Consider the following 19,297-nt stretch of genomic DNA (forward strand, 5'->3'; position numbering starts at 1 on the left):
CGTCACATATTGATATAGGTGTTCTACATCAGTGTCTGGCCAATGGTCGCCACTAGGGTGTTGGCTGTGGGGGATTCAGCGATAGTAATGCCACTGAATGTCAAAGTGAAAAGATTTTCACTTGTTGATCTAGCATGCCACACATGGCAGTGAATCCTTTACCAACTTACTCAAATTTTATGTATTCTTATGATAGAGTGCAATATTGCTCTGCTCCACAACTCTCAGCATAATACAAAAAATACTTCAACTACTAAAACAACCGATATACTTTATAGTATTTTAACAAGATCCAAACATGTCCCTTCATAAATGCAATTATTAGATTATCAAATCAGAAAGATTGTTCAAAAAGATGCAATAATTGGTTGACGTGCTGGGTGATTTGGAAGTTTCAAATGTTTATCCCTGTAAATATCTCCAAGACACCAAGATCATGAAGACAGGGGGAAAAAAAAAACAAGATTTCTTGTCAGAGATTAGCTGTCTGAATAAAAAACAGCTGGCTAATGTGTTATCCATGAAGGCAAAAGAATAAAGCATAGGACTTCTAAAGACTGTTGCTGTGATGTTCTGGTACATGTGATCAAATTGTTTCTGAGGTCCTGCAGGCACTACTGGCTCAGGTAATGATGTGGAGATGTTCCTTCAATCAGTTTTTCAGAAGAACAAATTGTTTTGTTGAATTTGAGATGAAAACTATTTGCTTTTCAGGATTGGGAAACATCAGCTGGGCAGCTTGTTTCTTTTCAAAACAGGCTTTCCTTCAACTAAACCCAATACAACAGGAACCTCCACAAGCCAATCACTTCAAATCAGCTGGTCAACAGCAAAGTAATCTGCTGTCAGCAATCATGGGATTTACAGGAAACCTAGTTTAAAAATGCTCCAAAGTCCACAATGAAGTTTCAATTATGTCTTTTTAAAAAATCTATTCCAGGTATTTCTACAAACCTGGAAATCAATCCACCAAAATACAAGTTTTGGTGGATGGGCGACATGGTGGCACAGTGGTTAGCACTGCTACCTCACAGCACCAGAGACCCGGGTTCAATTCCCGCCTCAGGCAACTGTCTGTATGGAGTTTGCACATTCTCCCCGTGTCTGTGTGGGTTTCCTCCAGACGTTCCGGTTTCCTACCACAGTCCAAAAATGTGCAGGTTAGGTGAATTGGCCATGCTAAATTGCCTGTAGTGTTAGGTGAAGGGGTAAATAGGTCTGGGTGGGTTGCTCTTCAGAGGGTCAGTGTGGACCTGTTGGGCCGAAGGGCCTGTTTCTACACTGTAAGTAATCTAATCTAAGTTCTCTTGGCAAAATTAAATAGAAAGCATCTTAGTAACATTACCCAACTGCAGTTGAGGAGGCCAGTCAATCAAACGCACTCAACTATTTAGTTCACTGTATGTCACCAAGACAAAAGTCACTTACTGGACTATCAGGCTATCATCCAGATGGAAGATGTTGAGGGCTCAGTCAAGTTACATTGACGCAAACCAGAGGTCTGGGGTCAAACCCCCAGGCCTGTAATAAATTGTAACCTGCATCAATAGAGACGTGCCAGACAGGGAAGGGCAAAGGAAAATCAGTCAAGGATTCTGCTCCTCATCCCTGGATGTCTACGTGACACCCCCAAATAAGAGGATGACCTCTCAGGGGAGGTTATGGAAGGTAGTTGGCAGTTCATAGAACACTATCCAGCACAGGTCGAACAGGCAGAGTCGCCTGCTTGTGTACCATACCCTGGTTTGACCTCTCAGAGGTCACGGTGCCTTATCAAGACAAGGGGAGGAAATTGAAGACAAAAGAACTGTCAGTTTCAGTCAGCACATCACTCTCTGAACATACAGCCAGCTGCTTTGTCTAGTGTACTTTACACTGGTACAAATAAGTCATGGTTTCATGAATCAGTCTGGTCAGAAATACCACAAGTGCATAAATCGGGACAGATTAAATGTCACATTGCAATAGTAAGATCCTTTATGATGAAGTAAGTGGTCACTAATAAGCTCTTTCTTTTGCCCGGGGAGGTTTTATTATTTGGCAATCTCTGTGCTCAATCCCTGCATCAGAAGATGACAGCTCTTTCAAAAGCACTATCTGGAGACTTCAATGGATGTAGAGCCCGTTAGTGAGAGCGCATGAGACGTTAATGAATTAAGATTCAGAGAGAGATAGATAGAAAGTATGAATATTTCAAAAGCAAGTCTATCAGAGACTCTGTTTTGAGAAGGACTTGCACAGCACCTTAAATGAATGGAAATACAGCGCACTTAAATTTCTATTACCATTTCCAATGCTGATTCAGTTTCTAAAGGTGGAGCTACTCTGCATCATATAGCAGGCCCTTAATCAAAGGCCCTGTTCCTGAGAGTTCAGTCACTGCCACCCAGGATAACTGCTGGGCCAAGAGTGCTCCCCTAAAGGAATCCATCTTTGATCTTCCCTCCTTTTAGGACAAAGCTCACAGACCCAGTTTCTGAATGAACAACCGCAAGTAGAAAATCATTATGCAGCAAATGGATACAACCTAAATCCAATCCTCCAATAAATCACTGACTCCAGCACACCATTTCTGACGTCTTGACCTTGAGGAACAGTAAACTGGACAATGACTCCCACTTGCAGGTGGAAGCAATTTAGATACAAAACACATGCATTTGTTCTAATTAAACAGACTTTCCTGTAAACTTCTTTGCAAAATTGTACACAGTCTCAAAATGTAAACTTTTTACAATGTCAAGGTATGCGGCACACACTCATACCAAAGTAAACCAATCGTTAAAAACCTGGTGCATTGTTGGCCACTACACCATACAAATCAAATGTAGCTTCAACACCACAACACTGTATTAAGCAAAAATAAGCCATTTGGCCTTTGAATCTTCTCCGCTATTTAATTAGATCATAGTTGTACTGGTAATCATCAGTTTGACTTTCCTGCCTTTGCCCCATAAGCCTTGATTAAACCTCAATCTCAGCTGAAAATGTGTTGCTGGAAAAGCGCAGCAGGTCAGGCAGCATCCAAGGAACAGGAGAATCGACGTTTCGGGCATAAGCCCTTCTTCAGGAATACCCGAAACGTCGATTCTCCTGTTCCTTGGATGCTGCCTGACCTGCTGCGCTTTTCCAGCAACACATTTTCAGCTCTGATCTCCAGCATCTGCAGTCCTCACTTTCTCCTCCTAAAACTCAATCTCACCCTTGAATATATTAAATGACCCCCAGCCTCAACAACCCTCTGCATAAAAATTCCACAGAATCATTACACACAGATGAAAGAGTGCCTTATCTATCTGAAATATGCAACCCCCAACTTTGAGATGATGTCATCTGGTCTTCCCAGACTTACCCACACAAGGGAAATAACTTCTTAGGATTCTTTGGGGCTTGGCAGGGTAAATGCTATGTGTTTCAATAAAGTCACAGTCAAGAAGCTTGACACCACCCAGGAGAAAGCAACATGCTTGATTAACACCACAACGCACAAACATCTGCTCCCTCCATCCCAATAGATACTGGCAGGAATGTATACCATCTAGAAGATGCAGTGCAGCAGCTCACAAAGACTTTTGTCAATAGCACCTTCCAAACCTGCAATTTCTACCATCTAATGGGACAAAGGCAGCACATTCATAGGAACACCACCCAAGTACGTTCCCCTCCAAGACACCCACCATCCTGACTTGGAAATAAATTGGCATTCCTTCACTATTACTGGGTCAAAATCCTGAACCCCTCTTATCCACAGCATTGCAATGGTACCTATCCTGCATGGACCACAGGAGATTAAGAGGTTGGTTTGTCCAGCTGCCCATAAGGAAGTAATGGCAGAGCAACAATTGCCAGCCTAGCCAGCAATGCCCACATTACACTAATGAATTAATAAACTCCTATGGGCAAGAGTTCTTCATCATTAATTGTTGGAACCACAGAGAAAGGAGTAGGCTTTGCAAATGTGGCAGTTACTTCAGAAAGAAAAATTCAATTCCAGCCTCAATTACAGTTTCTTCCCACTGAGTTTGTGCGGTTGGAATAACCTTACATTCCAAGCTTCTCAGACTGTTGGTCTGAATATTAGTTGGTGTAAGTGCTCCCCAAACCTTTGCCCAAGGGACCCTGTTTAGCGCCTCAGATTTTGGGTGACTCCAGATAGAGGAATCTCCAGGGGGTGGGTAGGGTTACTGAATGGGAGAAGAGGGTTAAAATGAACAGCCGTGATTTGATAGGCCATAATTAGGCCACACCCACTGAAAAACAAAACTTTGAAGGAGCCTCATAGCTGCAGACACTCAGACAGAGCTCCACATCTACCACTGCCTTGGAGCTCATAAGCACAAATTACTACCCATGACCCCACTGGCAGTTGCAGCCCATTGTTGATAACCCGTGTCAATGAGCTGAAAACTCTCCCTAATTCAACACTGATCTCCAAAGTAGCACCTGCAGCCTGAGAGGTGGGCATCTGAAGGAAGTTCACCTCTGGCCCTTGAGGAAGCATTGAGCACAGCAGAGCACGCCAGCACATATACCAGTTCAGTGACAGAAACAAAGCAAAGTCCAAATCTTCATTGTCCTTAATACTATTATATAAACAGAGCTCAAATCAGGAGTGAGAATGCATATTATCTTGGTAGCATAAAGATACTTTTATATCAAGGGTCCAAGGACATTGTTATAGCAAGCAACCTGCATGTGTCAATCACATATACATGGTAACATTTAGTCGTAGCATCAGGGAAAACCTGACTTGGATAACAGGCCTGAGAAACTTTCCTCACAAGGCAATGGGCCAGCCAGACACTGATACTGAACCACTTCCATACGTCAGTGTGCTCATAATCAGGACAGTATTTCACAAAACAACTCCAACACAATGACGCACTCTATCACGATCCTCTCAGCTGGCCTGACAGGAGCCTTTACAGACATTTTAAGAACATGTGAAAGCCTGGGTGTGGTCAAGCAAATGCCATTTCCAGTCTAAGACCATAGGTGGGGGTTGTCACCTGTGCCAGGAGGCACCCATGGAGAGCTGATCGCTTGATACTCGATCATGAGATGCCTGATCACATGACCAAATGTTTATCTTCATCCTTTTAAAATGAAAGTTGTGCCTCTAATAGCCCCAAGAGTGAATGGAATTCACATTTTGAGAGTTGGGAATGCAACCTCTACATTAAATACCATCTGCAGTCTGAAACTTCCTTCACAGCTGGGTGTAGAAAATACTTCATGTTCATTCTGTTAAAAACACTCTGCATTCTTTGTCATTAGGTATTATGCCACTTCAAATGGGGATGACAGAGACATTCAGGACAGTTCCAGTGACCTTGTAGCTCTAGAGTGTTTGCTATTAATGAGCCAACCCCCCCCCCCCCCACATACCTTAAAATCCACTCTTCCCCCCCAACTCCTGAGTCAAGCCAAGTACATCAGGATTAAATGGAAATCCCAGCCTCCAAATAATCAGTGTGTGTACACAACACTCCTCCAGAGACTAATTCATGTTTTAATCATTCTGTCTGCACAACAAAAACAACGATTTTCAATGAGAAAGCTTTTCCCATTTGCTGGGAGTCTGAGCTGAAGAGCGGGTGTGAGTGAGTGAATGAGGTGTACGCAACTTCAAACAAAACAGGAATTAAATAAAGCACTCACTACCTTAACAGGGGTGAAATTATCTTTTAGAAAAGGGGATGAGAGAATTTCTGTGTCTCTTCATAATTGATGATCCGCTAACAATATGGGTTACCCAAAAGGAAAATAAACACTCATTACGAAGCCATGGATCTTCAGTTCAAGCAATGATTAAAAAAGGAGCAGCAATTTAATTTTTGTTTTGTTTAATCTGCCCTGTGTAATTGCCGTTCCTATACCTTTGATCCTTTTTTATTATTTGCTCTTGAGACATGGGCATTGAAAAGTTGGTGACGACCTGTCTTCTTGAACCACTGAAGTCCATGTGCTGTAGGTTGACCCACAATACCTTTGGGAATTCCAGGATTTTGACCTGGTGACAGGGAAGGAACAGTGATATATTTCCAAGTGGTGGGTGGCTTGGAGGGGAACTTGCAGGTGGTGATGATCCCACGTATCTGCTGCCCTTCACCTTCTCGATGGAAGTGGCCGCGGGTTTGGAAGGTGCTATCTGGGGATCTTTGCTGAATTTCCACAGTGCTTTTTTGAGGTAGTAGCTGCACTGTGCACAGAGCGTTTGATAATGAAGTGACTGAATGCTTGGGGATGTGGTGCCAATCAAGTGGGCTACGTTTTCCTGGATGGTGCCAAGCTTCAGTGTTTTTGGAGCTCCACCCATCCAGGCAAGTGGGCAGTATTCCATCACACTCCTGACTTGTGCCTTGTAGATGGTGGACAGGCTTTGGGGAGTTAGGAGGTGAGTAACATGCTGCCGTATTCCAGCCTCTGACCTACTCTTGTCGTGACTGTATTTACGTGGTGAGTCCAGTTCAATTTCTGATCAATAGTCACCCCCAGGATGTTGATAATGATCATAAAACTCTTGAATTTCAATGGCCAATATTTAGATTGTCTGTTATTGGAGACAGTTGTTGCCTGGCATTTGTGGGGCACAAATGTGACTTGTCACTTTTCAGCCCAAGCCTGGATACTGTCCAAGTCTTGATGCAGTTGAACAAAGAGAACAAAGAAAATTTACAGCCCAGGAACAGGCCCTTCAGTCCTCCAAACCTGAGCCGATCCAAATGTACTGTCTAAACCTGTCGGTCAATTCCTAAGCATCTGTATCCCTCTACTCCCTACCTACTCATGCATTTATCCAAACGCATCTTAAATGAATCTACCGTGTCTGCCTCTACCACCTCTGCTGGCAACGCATTCCAAACACCCACCACCCTCTGAGTGAAGTACTTGCCACGTGTATCTCCCTTAAACTTTTCACCTCTCACCTTGAACATGGACTGCTTCAGTATCTGAGGAGTCATGAATGGTGCGGAAAATTGTGCAATCATCAGTTAACCTCCCCACCTCCAACCATATGATGGAGGGAAGATCATTGATGAAGCAGCTGAAGATAGTTAGGCTTAGAACAATCCCCAAGGAACTGCTGCAGTGATGTCTTTGAGCTGTTTGCTGAGCTCCCACAGTGGCACAAAACACTTGACAACTTCCTCCCTGTCTATTGCTTTTATTGCTTGAAATTGAAAATGGGATTACAACAGGATCTTGATCAGATGGGCCAATGGGCTGAGGAGTGGCACATGGAGTTTAATTTAGATAAATGTGAGGTACTGCATTTTGGGAAAGCAAATCTTATCAGGACTTGGACACTTAATGGTAAGGTCCTAGGGAGTGCTGCTGAACAAAGAGACCTTGGAGTGCAGGTTTATAGCTCCTTGAAAGTGGAGTCGCAGGTAGATAGGATAGTGAAGGCGACATTTGATATGTTTTCCTTTAATGGTCAGAGTATTGAGTACAGGAGTTGGGAGGTCATGTTGTGGCTGTACAGGACATTGGTTAGGCCAATGTTGGAATATTGTGTGCAATTCTGGTCTCCTTCCTATCGGAAAGATGTTGTGAAACTTGAAAGGGTTCAGAAAAGATTTACAAGGATCTTGCCAGGGTTGGAAGATTTGAGCTGGGGCTGTTTTCCCTGGAGCATCTGAGGCTGAGGGGTGACTTTATAGACGTTTACAAAATCATGAGGGGCGTGGATAGGATAAATAGACAAAGTCTTTTCTCTGGAGTTGGGGAGTCCAGAACTAGAGGGCATAGGTTTAGGGTGAGAGGGGTAAGATATAAAAGGAACCTATGGGTCAACCTTTCATGCAGAGGGTGGTACGTGTATGGAATGCGTTGCCAGAGGAAGTGGTGGTGGCTTGTACATTGCAACATTTAAAAGGCATCTGGACGAGTATATGAATAGGAAGGGCTTGGAGGGATATGGGCCAGGTGCTGGCAGGTGGGACTAGATTGCGCTGGGATATCTGGATGAGGTGAACCAAAGGGTCTGTTTCCATGCTATACATCTCTATGACTCTAAATCTCCCAGAACCCTGGCAATAGCAAGTCAGGTAGTCTGCCTGGTCATAACAAAAACCACAGTCACATCAGGCACGTGGTATAAATTATTCTCCTGCTAAAAGTGCAGCAGAATATAGCATAATTTGGCCATTTAGAACCAAAGTGTATAGGGTTCTTGTGGTGCAGTGGTAATGTCCCTAGCCCTGGAATGAGAGGCCCAGGTTCAAATCCCATCTGCTTCAGAGGTGTGCAATAACAATTCTGAACACATTGATTAGAAAACTAGGTTAAGTTTTTTTTCAAATATTTAGGTGCAAAGTGTCGTGCTCTTGTTGAACAGTGATAATGTCCATACCTCTATACCAGGAGGTCCTGTGTTCAAGCCCCTACTGCTCTGGAGTTGTAAAATGCCATCTCTGAACAGGTCTATGAAGAAAATGAACAGGCGTCATTTTCTGTATGTGCAGTGGCAATGTCCATACCTTTGGATCAAGAGACCTTGGTTCAGGTCCCACCTGCTTCTGGGGGTGTGTCATAACACACAATGCAGATAAAAAGATATCTAGAAGCCCAGTTTTAAGTGTGGTACCTTGCTGGCTCACGAAAAGGCTAACTATTCTGAGCAAGCTGGTTAGGTGAGGAGAGGCACAGTCGATCAGGCAGCATCCAAACAGTAGAGAATCGATGTTTCAGGCAGAAGCCCTTCATCAGGAATGAGGTTTGTGGGTTGGGGCTGAGAGATAAATGGGAGGTGGGTAGGGAGAATGTAGCTGAGAAAGGGGAGGGAGAAGGTAATAGATCAGAGGAGGGAGTTATGGATAGCTGTGAGCCACACCCCACTCCTGGCACCTTTCCCTACCACCGCAGGAAGTGCAAAACCTGCGTCCAAGGTCCCAAGGGATCCTTCCACATCCGACAGAAATTTACCTGTACCTCCACCAATGTCATCTACTGCATCCGTTGCACCCAGTGTGGTGCCCTCTTAGATTAGATTAGATTACTTACAGTGTGGAAACAGGCCCTTTGGCCCAACAAGTCCACACCGACCCGCCGAAGCATAACCCACCCAGACCCATTCCCCTATATTTACCCCTTCATCTAACACTACGGACAATTTTAGCATGGCCAATTTGCCTAACCTGCACATTTTTGGACTGTGGGAGGAAACCGGAGCACCCGGAGGAAACCCACGCAGACACGGGGAGAATGTGCAAACTCCACACAGAGAGTCGCCTGAGGCGGGAATTGAACCCGGGTCTCTGGCGCTGTGAGGCAGCAGTGCTAACCACTGTGCCACCGTGCCGCCCACAGGGAGACAGGACGCTAGCTTGTGGATTGTTTCAGAGAACATCTCTAGGACACGTGCACCACCAACCCCACTGCCCGTGGCTGAACATTTCAACGCCCAATCCCAGTCCAACAAGAACATGCAGGTCCTGGGCCTCCTCCACTGCCATATCGTTACCACTGACGCCTGGAGGAACGCCTCATATTCCACCTTGGGACCCATCAACCACATGGGATCAACGTGGATTTCAACAGATTCCTCATTCCTGCCACCACCACATCCACCCCCCCCCCCCCCCCCCCCTGCCCTCTGGACTCGTCCATAACTCCTCCCTCTGACCTAGTACCTTCCCCCTCACCTTCATCCACCTATCGCTTTCTCAGCTACCTTCCCCCCAACCCAAACCTCCCCCCTCCCATTTATCTCTCAGCCCTGGCCCATAAGCCTCATTCCTGATGAAGAACTTATGCCTGAAAATGTAAATTCTCCTGCTCCTCGGATGCTTCCTGACCTGCGCTTTACCAGCACCACACTCTCGACTCTGATCTCCAGCTGCAGTCCTCACTTCTTCCTGGTTAGGTGAGGAGGAAGGGTAACCTGATCCAACATGTTAATTCGGATTAACTCAGATGCTGCCAGACCTGCTGAGATTTTCCAACAATTTCTGTTAGGTCAATTAAGGGTCAGATTGGCTGTCTTTTCAAAACCAAAAAGGTTGCAACCCTTCAAGTCAATTAGCAAGTTTGCTCCACAAATGGGAATATTTGTCAGCACCAAGAGTAATTTGATTCTGCTCTTCAGCATTCAATTGTAATTCATAATCACACCAGTGAGAGACTCAACTCAGCACTTGTACAGACCATAATTACACCCTCCTGAACCCAGCAGGCAAAACTCTCCAGGGCTAATGTCCCTTTTGCAGCATTGTCTAACAGGAATCTGAGCACAACAAATCACTATTGTACTGTGCCCCGAATGCAGCCCCAGCATTCAAATTTTCCATTAAAGCGCTGAGTGAGCTATTATTGAGTGCTGTGAGAGATCCAAGGACTTTGCCTTCACTTCCATCCACATACTGGACAACAGGAAGCCAACAACTTTACCAGATTACTAACAAAATGTTTACGTGACTTCTTAGTTCATTTGTTAACTTGACTTGTTTTTAAAATGGTACTTTCTCTAGCACCAAGTCTACACAGTACTCCGTTTGCCCCTGAACCATATGCAGCACTAATCTGGGAAGGACCTCTGACACTCATTTGCATTAACGTTAAAAATTTTGCGACCTCCTTTGTGCATAGGAACCAGAAAAGGCATCAGAGAAATTCTAGATGTGGTGTCATTCAGGCGCACTGCTGAAGGGAAGCTTTAGTGCCACTGTTTTGTAGGCATTGCTCAGACACATGGGAGAAAATACAAAAAGAGCCTTTCTCAGACAGAGATGGAAATGCACATGCATTCCAGTTGCCTCTCTGTGTTCTTGGCATCCTTTCGCCCACAGAGTGACCAACACAATTACAATTCCCACATTATGGTATCAGTGTAGCCTTTGGGTATTTCACTGTTTATTGCCTGTCCTTACTCTCTGTACATCTGGTCACATTACTTTTTATTGCTTGCCATTATTCCCTGTTCATCTGATTATACATTGTGCCAATCTGCAGCACACATTATGGTAATGATGGCAGTGTGAGGGTTGCTGAGTACTAAGCTTGGATTAGTGCCATCCAGGTTTGATCCCTGGCATTCCTTTAACATTAACGGGAAATATATGGAGCTAAAATTTTGGCATGCAGTAGTGCGCTTTTTTGTAAATGTGTAGAGACCCTGCTCTTTTTAAGTGGATTGATCTGTTTCATTGACTGCAAAATAAAGAGTGCCAAAAGGAGTCAAGTGCGTTTGAATATTAGGGACATATTGTCACAGAAAAGGGGAAGAAAGGAAGGAAGAGACAAAGACAAACAAATGACCAGGGTTTTCTTTGCTGCAATTCTTATTTGAACTCATCCAAACTGAAGAAGGGCTTATACCCGAAACGTCGATTCTCCTGCTCCTTGGATGCTGCCTGACCTGCTGCGCTTTTCCAGCAACACATTTTTCAGCTCTGATCTCCAGCATCTGCAGTCCTCACATTCTCCTCATCCAAACAACCTCAAGCTTAATTGATATTAAGTAGTATTTACCAGGAGATTTGACTGATGTGTAAGGATAGGGATGTTACACTGTCAACATGACTTAACATTATGCCAGTAATGTTAATTATCAACAAAAAGGCAAGACTGATCACGATGCAAACACACCATCTCTGCAGCACAACTCTATTTGACAGCTGTAACACAGGACACCAAGACCCTGTGGACATTTACCGACTCAAATCATCTTAAAAAATGCAAGATACTTCAACAAATTGTTTAATAAGTCACTGAAAAGCCTGTGATTCTCAGATTACATCACACACCATCAGTATCACGTACCTAATGAGATAAACAGCACAATAACAAAAATATTCAAACAATTTACAATACCCATATTTTAAAGAAAGCTACAAATTATTAAAGTCAAATCAAATAGTACAATTTCAGTGGTCAGGAAAATAATTAAACAAGGAGGGATGGTTCCTTTATGATAGTAACAGACTACACCCAGAAGTCAAACACAGACGACAGCATAAAGTTCACGTCATGACTTGCATCTGATAACTTGAATTCTCTTACAGCACTGTAATCATGGACACTGACAATCAGGTTAAAACTTACTGAGTCACAGTACTAATTTGTACAATTCAGTCCACGTGAGGCATTTGTCACAAAGTAGGCACAAGACATTTTTCGAGGGCTACAATCCAAATCTCTCACTCACTAACAGACAAAAGGATTTGCAGTGTGGTCAGACTCACTTTTGTTAACTCCCTGGCTTCTCCTATCATCATCATAAGGCACAGCCTGAGTGTACAGTCCCACATATTGATCATCCTCCTTAGCTCAGCAGCCTTAACTTGTTGCGTTTGACCATTTCTGTCCATCTCTGGGAAAGTATCACACCGGTGTATGAGCCTGTTCAACAGGGCTGTGAATCCTCCTGCATATCCCCATTGTAAAATGGAACACCCCACATAGTAGATATAGCTGGGACCTTTTGTTTTAAAAGATAGCAAAATTATACCTCTGGCAACCATGAAATCTATATGTGTGTATGACCAAAGTAAACAACACTATCGCAAGCTAATCAAAGGAATCATTTAATGACAGACGATAAAAATGCAAACATTCATTCTAAGAATGCTATAAATCAGAGGGAAATCAATGCCATAAATTCCTCAATCCCTGATCATTGGGGACACATGCAAACTCTGGACATTGTACATTCTTTTCTGGCCCCACAGCAACGACAGGTATTTGAAAGCAGCACTTGGAAAAAGTATGACCTGGGGTCCCCAAATAGCTCATGGGAAAATTGGTCGGGCTCGATTCCTGGTCTGTTAGCTGATCGCGGTTGGGACAGTGGTACAAGTTGTTTAGTTTGTCAAGAAGCTGAGGGAACCTGTGCTGGAGTTTCTATTGCTGGTTACACCACCCGCCATCCAGTCAGACTTTTGGACATTGCGTGATCAGAGATTAACTTGGCTGGATTGTCCTCCATGTATTCAGATAGCTTGCCATTATCCTCAGGAGAGGACAACATATCCGTAACAGCCAGAAACACTGGGAATGACTGCTATCAGGAATCAATACATCAATAAGATAAATTATGCCACAATGTGAGGAGACAGAAGGAAGAAAATTGGACGGAAAAAAAAATCTGATATGGATTCACTCCCACCTTCTCATCTCCCCATTTTCCAGTCAGTTTACAACCCCAGCAGGTGTTTGAGAAATGGTGTAAAGTGAACAGAAACGGGCACAATTCTCAGGTGGATCATTCAAACTACCGAGTTTCCCATCTCAGTTGTGCTGCCCATGAATGTGCATAGCACCTTGCCAGGTTAAGAAAAGGTAGGTATTTTGGAACAATGACCTGAGTGAATGAAAGGAGACAGGAGTGAGGAGACAGGAGATTTGAAGGTGTGGCATTTTTAACGGGAGGTCTAATCTTAATGCTCTGGAGGACTGGGGGAAGGAGGGGTTAAGGAAAGAGCTGAGAGGGGAAGGGAAATAAGTCATTCGTGAACATAACAGTATACGCTTTACATCAAAACATCAGCAATAGACAACTGCAAAGTTTACATCCACACTATTTTAAAAATGCAGAAATTTGAAAAGGAAAGATCAAGCAGCTGGCTGAGATTGCTTCACACGGAGGGTGGTGAAAATGTAGAACAGATGTTCGGGGAGTCATTGCAGGAGGACAACGTTGGCAAATTCAAAGGAGAATAAGTTAGATATTTGGCAGTGGAAACAATCAAGGGCTACGCCAGACAGTAGCAGCACAGGGTACAGATGGATCAACTAGTCTTTCCAATATACCTAATCTGTTGTTAGGAAAACAAGGTGGCTCCAAGTCATTTGCATTCAATGTAAAGCAATGCTCGACAAATCCTGAGACAGCAGCACCAGGGGATTTGAAAGACCGGCCGTCAGGGAACCCGCATCTTCCCATCCCTCAGAACCGCGCCACAGTACAGACAAGTGAACTTTTAACATATCTGCTTTATTTCAAGAGTGGTTGCAGGTGCGTTACAGCTGTCAGAAACCGTTTAAAACAAAAGCCTTATCCACAGTCATGTCAATCAGCCCTAATTCTTTACTCTGCCCCTTTGTCACAGGTTCAGAAATTCAGGGAGATCAACTTGTCTTGGGAGAAAGTCCAACTTTTAACTGCTTGTGTTTTGGAAAGCCAACTCTTTTTTTTTGGGATGGAGGAACTTTGCATCTTGTTGTCGCTTGGAAAGTACAGTACAAGTCTCACAGTTTTCTAACCAATAGAATTCAGTCCCGACTTTTCACGTTAAATCCTCCCCCACCCTTCTAAAAACAAGGTGCCCCCTTTTGAATATGTGAGCGCTTCAGTGACCCAGAGGAATAGAGTCGCGGAAATAACAGCTGCCGCTGAGTGTCAGCAGTGAATTGTCTGCCTCGCACCCCCAACACTGGCTGTCCCATCCATTCCCTCCTCCCCTTGCTGCTGCTGCTGCTATTCATTCACCTCAAATAAAGCCAGAACAAAAGAACTCAACTTTCTCTCTCTAAAGTATTCAGGAAAGCAACAAACTGCTATTCCTTTCCAGAAAACAGGACAGAAAGATTGACTTATCTTTAAAAAATATACAATTCCTATCACTCCCTGATAAACGAACAATAATCCATTTGTATGCTTACCTTGAAAAGTTTCTCTTTAATCTATCTTTTTAAAACCTCAGGCTTTATGCTTGTGCTTCCAAGGTGTCCCAGAGCTGATCAGTCCTTAATCCACTCTAAAGCTCAGAATTTCTGGGCTTGGTAAACATCAGCAAGTTTTAATTCCAAGGGCTTCCTGCGATGCTCCAGGACCGTGCTGCATAAGATGAAGTTTAATTATTTGTCTTCTCGCACTCTCTGTTCGGTGCTGGGTGTATGTGTGTGAGAGAGAAGAAAGCTTCCTTGTGAGGGCTGCTGTTTGTAGACTCTCACTCCCATGCACTTAATGAATCTCTTTCACATTGTAAGCAGCGCGCTGGGAGATCACATGTACTGCGCATTACAAACACAGACAGACAGGTTCTGAGAGACTAAGACCTGCCCAACAGATGACATCATTCTCGTAACACCCACTCCTGAGACTTAAAAGGGCAATGACCAACTGCTATAACCCACTTCTGACTGACTGATCTTATTCAAACACGACACAATCACCCCTGTTGTGAAACTTGCACCAGACACCAGATTCCAAGTAAAATGCACTTTGGTCAGCACTTTGGTGTTACGATCAAGCCCTCCACTATCACCTGATGAAGGAGCGTCGCTCCGAAAGCTAGTGTGCTTCCAATTAAACCTGTTGGACTATAACCTGGTGTTGTGTGATTTTTAACTTTGTACACCCCAGTCCAACACCGACATCTCCAAATCATGGTCAGCAATGATTCAATTTGTCCTGTGACAGCCAAGCAGTCAATTCTACCCTAAACACAATCAGCACTGGGTCAATGGATTACGCAATCAGTACCGATATAGTGTTGATGTAGACAGGGTCAGGAATAGTGTAATCAGTGGGATGGTCCACGGCAGTACAGTCTGTCTTGTTATATATACTATCGCAATTGTGCAGTCAGTCATGCTACAAGTGCAGGTCTGAAAAGTTACAGCAGAGCAAGGGCTACTGTCGTGTTGGTGCCAATTCTCTTCAAGAGCAACTCACCTAACTGTCACTCCCCTGCCTTTTCTCATGGCCCTGCAAATCTTTCTTCTTCTGGTGATTATCCAATCCTCTCTTGAAGATCTGCCTTCGACCACACTCTCAGTCAGAACTTTACACACTGTAATCACCCACTGTGCTCTTGTTGCTGATTCTGTGTTTACCGTTTGTTGTTGAACCCGTTCCTGGCCGTTCTGCTGAAGGGAACAGCTTCTCTCTTTCTCCCGTATCGACAGTTCTCCCCCCACCACCCCCACATACTTTGAGCCTCTCTCCATCAAAGGAGCTTATCCAACGTATAAACAAAACCGAAGTATCTTATTCCTGGAACAAGAACAAAGAGATCTTGGAGTGCAGGTTCATAGCTCCTTGAAAGTGGAGTCACAGGTAGATAGGATAGTGAAGAAGGCGTTTGGTATGCTTTTGTTTATTGGTCAGAGTACTGAGTACAGGAGTTGGGGGGTCATGTTACAGCTCTACAGGACATTGGTTCAGCCACTTTTGGAATATTGTGGGCAGTTCTGGTCTCCTTCCTATCGGAAAGATGTTGTGAAACTTGAAAAGGTTCAGAAAAGGTTTATAAGGATGCTACCAGGGTTAAAGGATATGAGCTATAGGGAGACATTGAATAGGCTGGGGCTGTTTTCCCTGGAGCGTCATAGGCTGAGAGGTGACCTTATAGAGGTTTATAAAATTATGAGGGGCATGAATAGGGTAAATAGACAAAGTTTTTTTCCCTGGGGTGGGGGATTCCAGAACTAAAGGGCATAGGTTGAAGGTGAGAGGGGGAAGATATAAAAGGGACCTAAGGGGCAGCTTTTTCACACAGAGGGTGGTGCATGTATAGAATGAGCTGCCAGAGAAAGTGGTGGAGGCTGGTACAATTGCTACACTTAAAAGGCATTTGGATGGGTATATGAATAGGAAGGGTTTGGAGGGATACGGGCAAAGCGATGGCAAATGGGACTAGATTGGGTTGGGATATCTGGTCGGCATGGACGAGTTGGACCGAAGGGTGTATTTCCATGCTGTATATCTCTATGACTCTATGACTCTAATTGTTGTGAGTTTTTTCTGTACTATCTCTAACGTCTTCTCATCTAAAAGTTTATAACGTTTGCCCTCTCCACCCAAGCCTGGGTTAGTAACATATGGCAAGAAAAGCATCAGATCCAACACTGAATCCCACGATAAATTTTCCCACACTCTGAAAAACAACCATTTATCACATCCATGCTGTCACTCAGCCCATTTCATCCTGCTAGTGCGTGTTTTATTCAATCACCTCAATGCTGGATATGCTGTCTTCATCATTCAACTTCCCTCTGTCATCAGGTCAGAAATGCGGATGTTTGCTGATGATCACATCATGTTTAGTACCATTCAAAACTCCTCAAATATTAAGCTGTCCATGTCCAAATACAACAAGATCTGGACAATATCCAAACTTTGAATAATAAGTGACATGGAACATTTGTGTGACATAAGTGCCAGGCACTGCCAAATAAGAGAGAATCTAGCCATCACCCCTAGACATTCAATGACATTATCATCTCTGAATTCTGGTGGTTACCATAGGCCACAAATTAAAGGATATCAACCACATGGCTACAAGGGCTGGTCAGATGCTGGCAATTCATAGAGTATAGAATCCTCAGTGCAGAAAGAGGCTATTCAGTCCATTGACTCTACACCTACCCTCCGAAGAGCATCCTATCCAGAACCCCCCCCCCCAACACTATCTGTAATCACACATTTGCCATAGCTAACCAACATAGCCTGAACCTTTCAAAAGGTAATCTCAGAAGGTCGTTCCATACCCCATCCATGCCCAATGACTCCTTAGACCCTCCCAACACATTGTTCTTCCATGCTTATTCACCCTATATATATCGCACACAGAATCAATCAATCCCCTATTGACAGTGTTTGAAACTGTTTAGAAAAAAAACATCCGTTCATAATTTTGAAAAAATCAATTTGCAAACCAATAAAAATGCCAATCGAACAGAACATTGATATATCAATAGCAGAAAATTTAAGCATTTTAATGCACATTAGCCTTGTGCACATAAACGTCAAGACATTGGCAAAAGAGATGACAGAAAATTAATTCCTCTTAACATTGTGGAGATGTCAACCAACCAAAGTCAACTCTTCTTTGTACTTGTGTAAATAAAGTCATTCACATAGAGTCAATGAGTCATCGAGATGTACAGCACGGAAACAGACCCTTCAGTCCAACTCGTCCATGCCAACCAGATATCCCAACCTAATATCATCCCATTTGCCAGCACTAGGCCCATATCCCTACAAACCCTATTCGTATACCCATCCAGATGCCTTTTAAATATTGTAATTGTACCAGCCTCCACCACTTCCTCTGGCAATTCATTCCATAAATGCACCACCCTCTGCGTGAAAACATTGCCTCTTAGGTCTCTTTTTTATCTTTCCCCTCTCACCCTAAATCTGTGTCCTCTAGTTCTGGACTCCCCCACACCAGGGAAAAGACTTTGTCTATTTATCCTATCCATGCCCCTCATGATTTTATTAACCTCTATAAGGCCACCCCTCAGCCTCGAAGCTCCAGGGGAAACAGCCCCTGTCTATTCAGTCTCTTCAAATCCTCCAAACCTGGCAACATGCTTGTAAATCTTTTCTGAACCCTTTCTAGTTTCATAACATCGTTCCGATAGGAGGAGACCAGAATTGCACACAATATTCCAAAACCCTTTTACAAATGTCCAGACTCTCAACTTGCATTCATGACAAACCTTTCTGGGAACAGTATCAGCAAAAATATAGATAGTCATATTAGATAGTTCACAACCTGAAATTATTATGAATGCTTGGCTGAGTTTCTAAAACACATAAATGCATTAGCTCACCAAGGGCCTCGTATAAGGAGAAATGGGTGCCTAATTTACATGATTGATACATTCATGAGATTATAATACATTGTTCCTTCTGCAATTTCTTGTATCAATATCTTAGAGTCATAGAGTCATAGAGATGTACAGCACAGAAACAGACCATTTGGTCCAACCCATCCATGCTGACCAGATATCCCAACCCAATCTAGTCCCATCTGCCAGCACCTGGCCCATATCCCTCCAAACCCTTCCTATTCATATACCTGTCCAGATGCCTTTTAAATGTTGCAATTGTACCAGCCTCCATCACTTCCTCTGGCAGCTCATTCCATACACGTACCACCTTTATGTATGTGAAAAAGTTGTCCCTTAGATCTCTTTTATATCTTTTCCCTCTCACCCTAAACCTTTAGTACTGTACTCCCCCACCCCAGTGAAAAGACTTTGTCTATTCATCCTATCCATGCCCCTCATGATTTTGTACACTTCTATAAGGTCACCCCTAGCCTCACCAATCTCTCCCTGTAGCTCAAATCCTCCAACCCTAGCAACATCCTTGTAAATCTTTTCTGAACCCTTTCAAGTTTCGCAACATCTTTCTGATGTGTTAATTCTCACAACATTAAGAGGCAATAAGTGGATAAAGCTTCTGTAAGTGATGCTACAGTGACCCTATCTGATTGACATTTTTTTGGTCCATTGAAGCAGATATCTGAAATAAAAGCAGAAATTGCTGGAGAAACTCAACAGGTCAGTCAGCATGTGCAGGAAGAAAGCAGAGTTTTGATTCCAGTGTCTCTTCATC

At 43.6% G+C, this 19,297-nt stretch overlaps 1 protein-coding gene across 4 annotated transcripts in view; it reads right to left on the reverse strand.

The window, feature by feature from the left end:
• LOC140483656 (plexin-B1-like) overlaps nucleotides 1–14,964 on the reverse strand; it is a 255,061-nt gene extending 240,097 nt beyond the window's left edge. For 3 of the 4 annotated variants that reach the window (XM_072582003.1, XM_072582000.1, XM_072582005.1), the window contains exon 1: nucleotides 14,605–14,964. The gene's annotated coding sequence lies outside the window, so the exon portion shown is untranslated. Of the gene's footprint in view, nucleotides 1–8,356; nucleotides 8,428–14,604 lie in introns of all 4 variants that reach the window. The other variant, XM_072582001.1, reaches the window with a different exon arrangement.
• Between the last annotated feature and the right edge of the window lie 4,333 nt (nucleotides 14,965–19,297).

Source organism: Chiloscyllium punctatum, chromosome 12, assembly GCF_047496795.1.
Source record: "Chiloscyllium punctatum isolate Juve2018m chromosome 12, sChiPun1.3, whole genome shotgun sequence".
Taxonomy (NCBI): domain Eukaryota; kingdom Metazoa; phylum Chordata; class Chondrichthyes; order Orectolobiformes; family Hemiscylliidae; genus Chiloscyllium; species Chiloscyllium punctatum.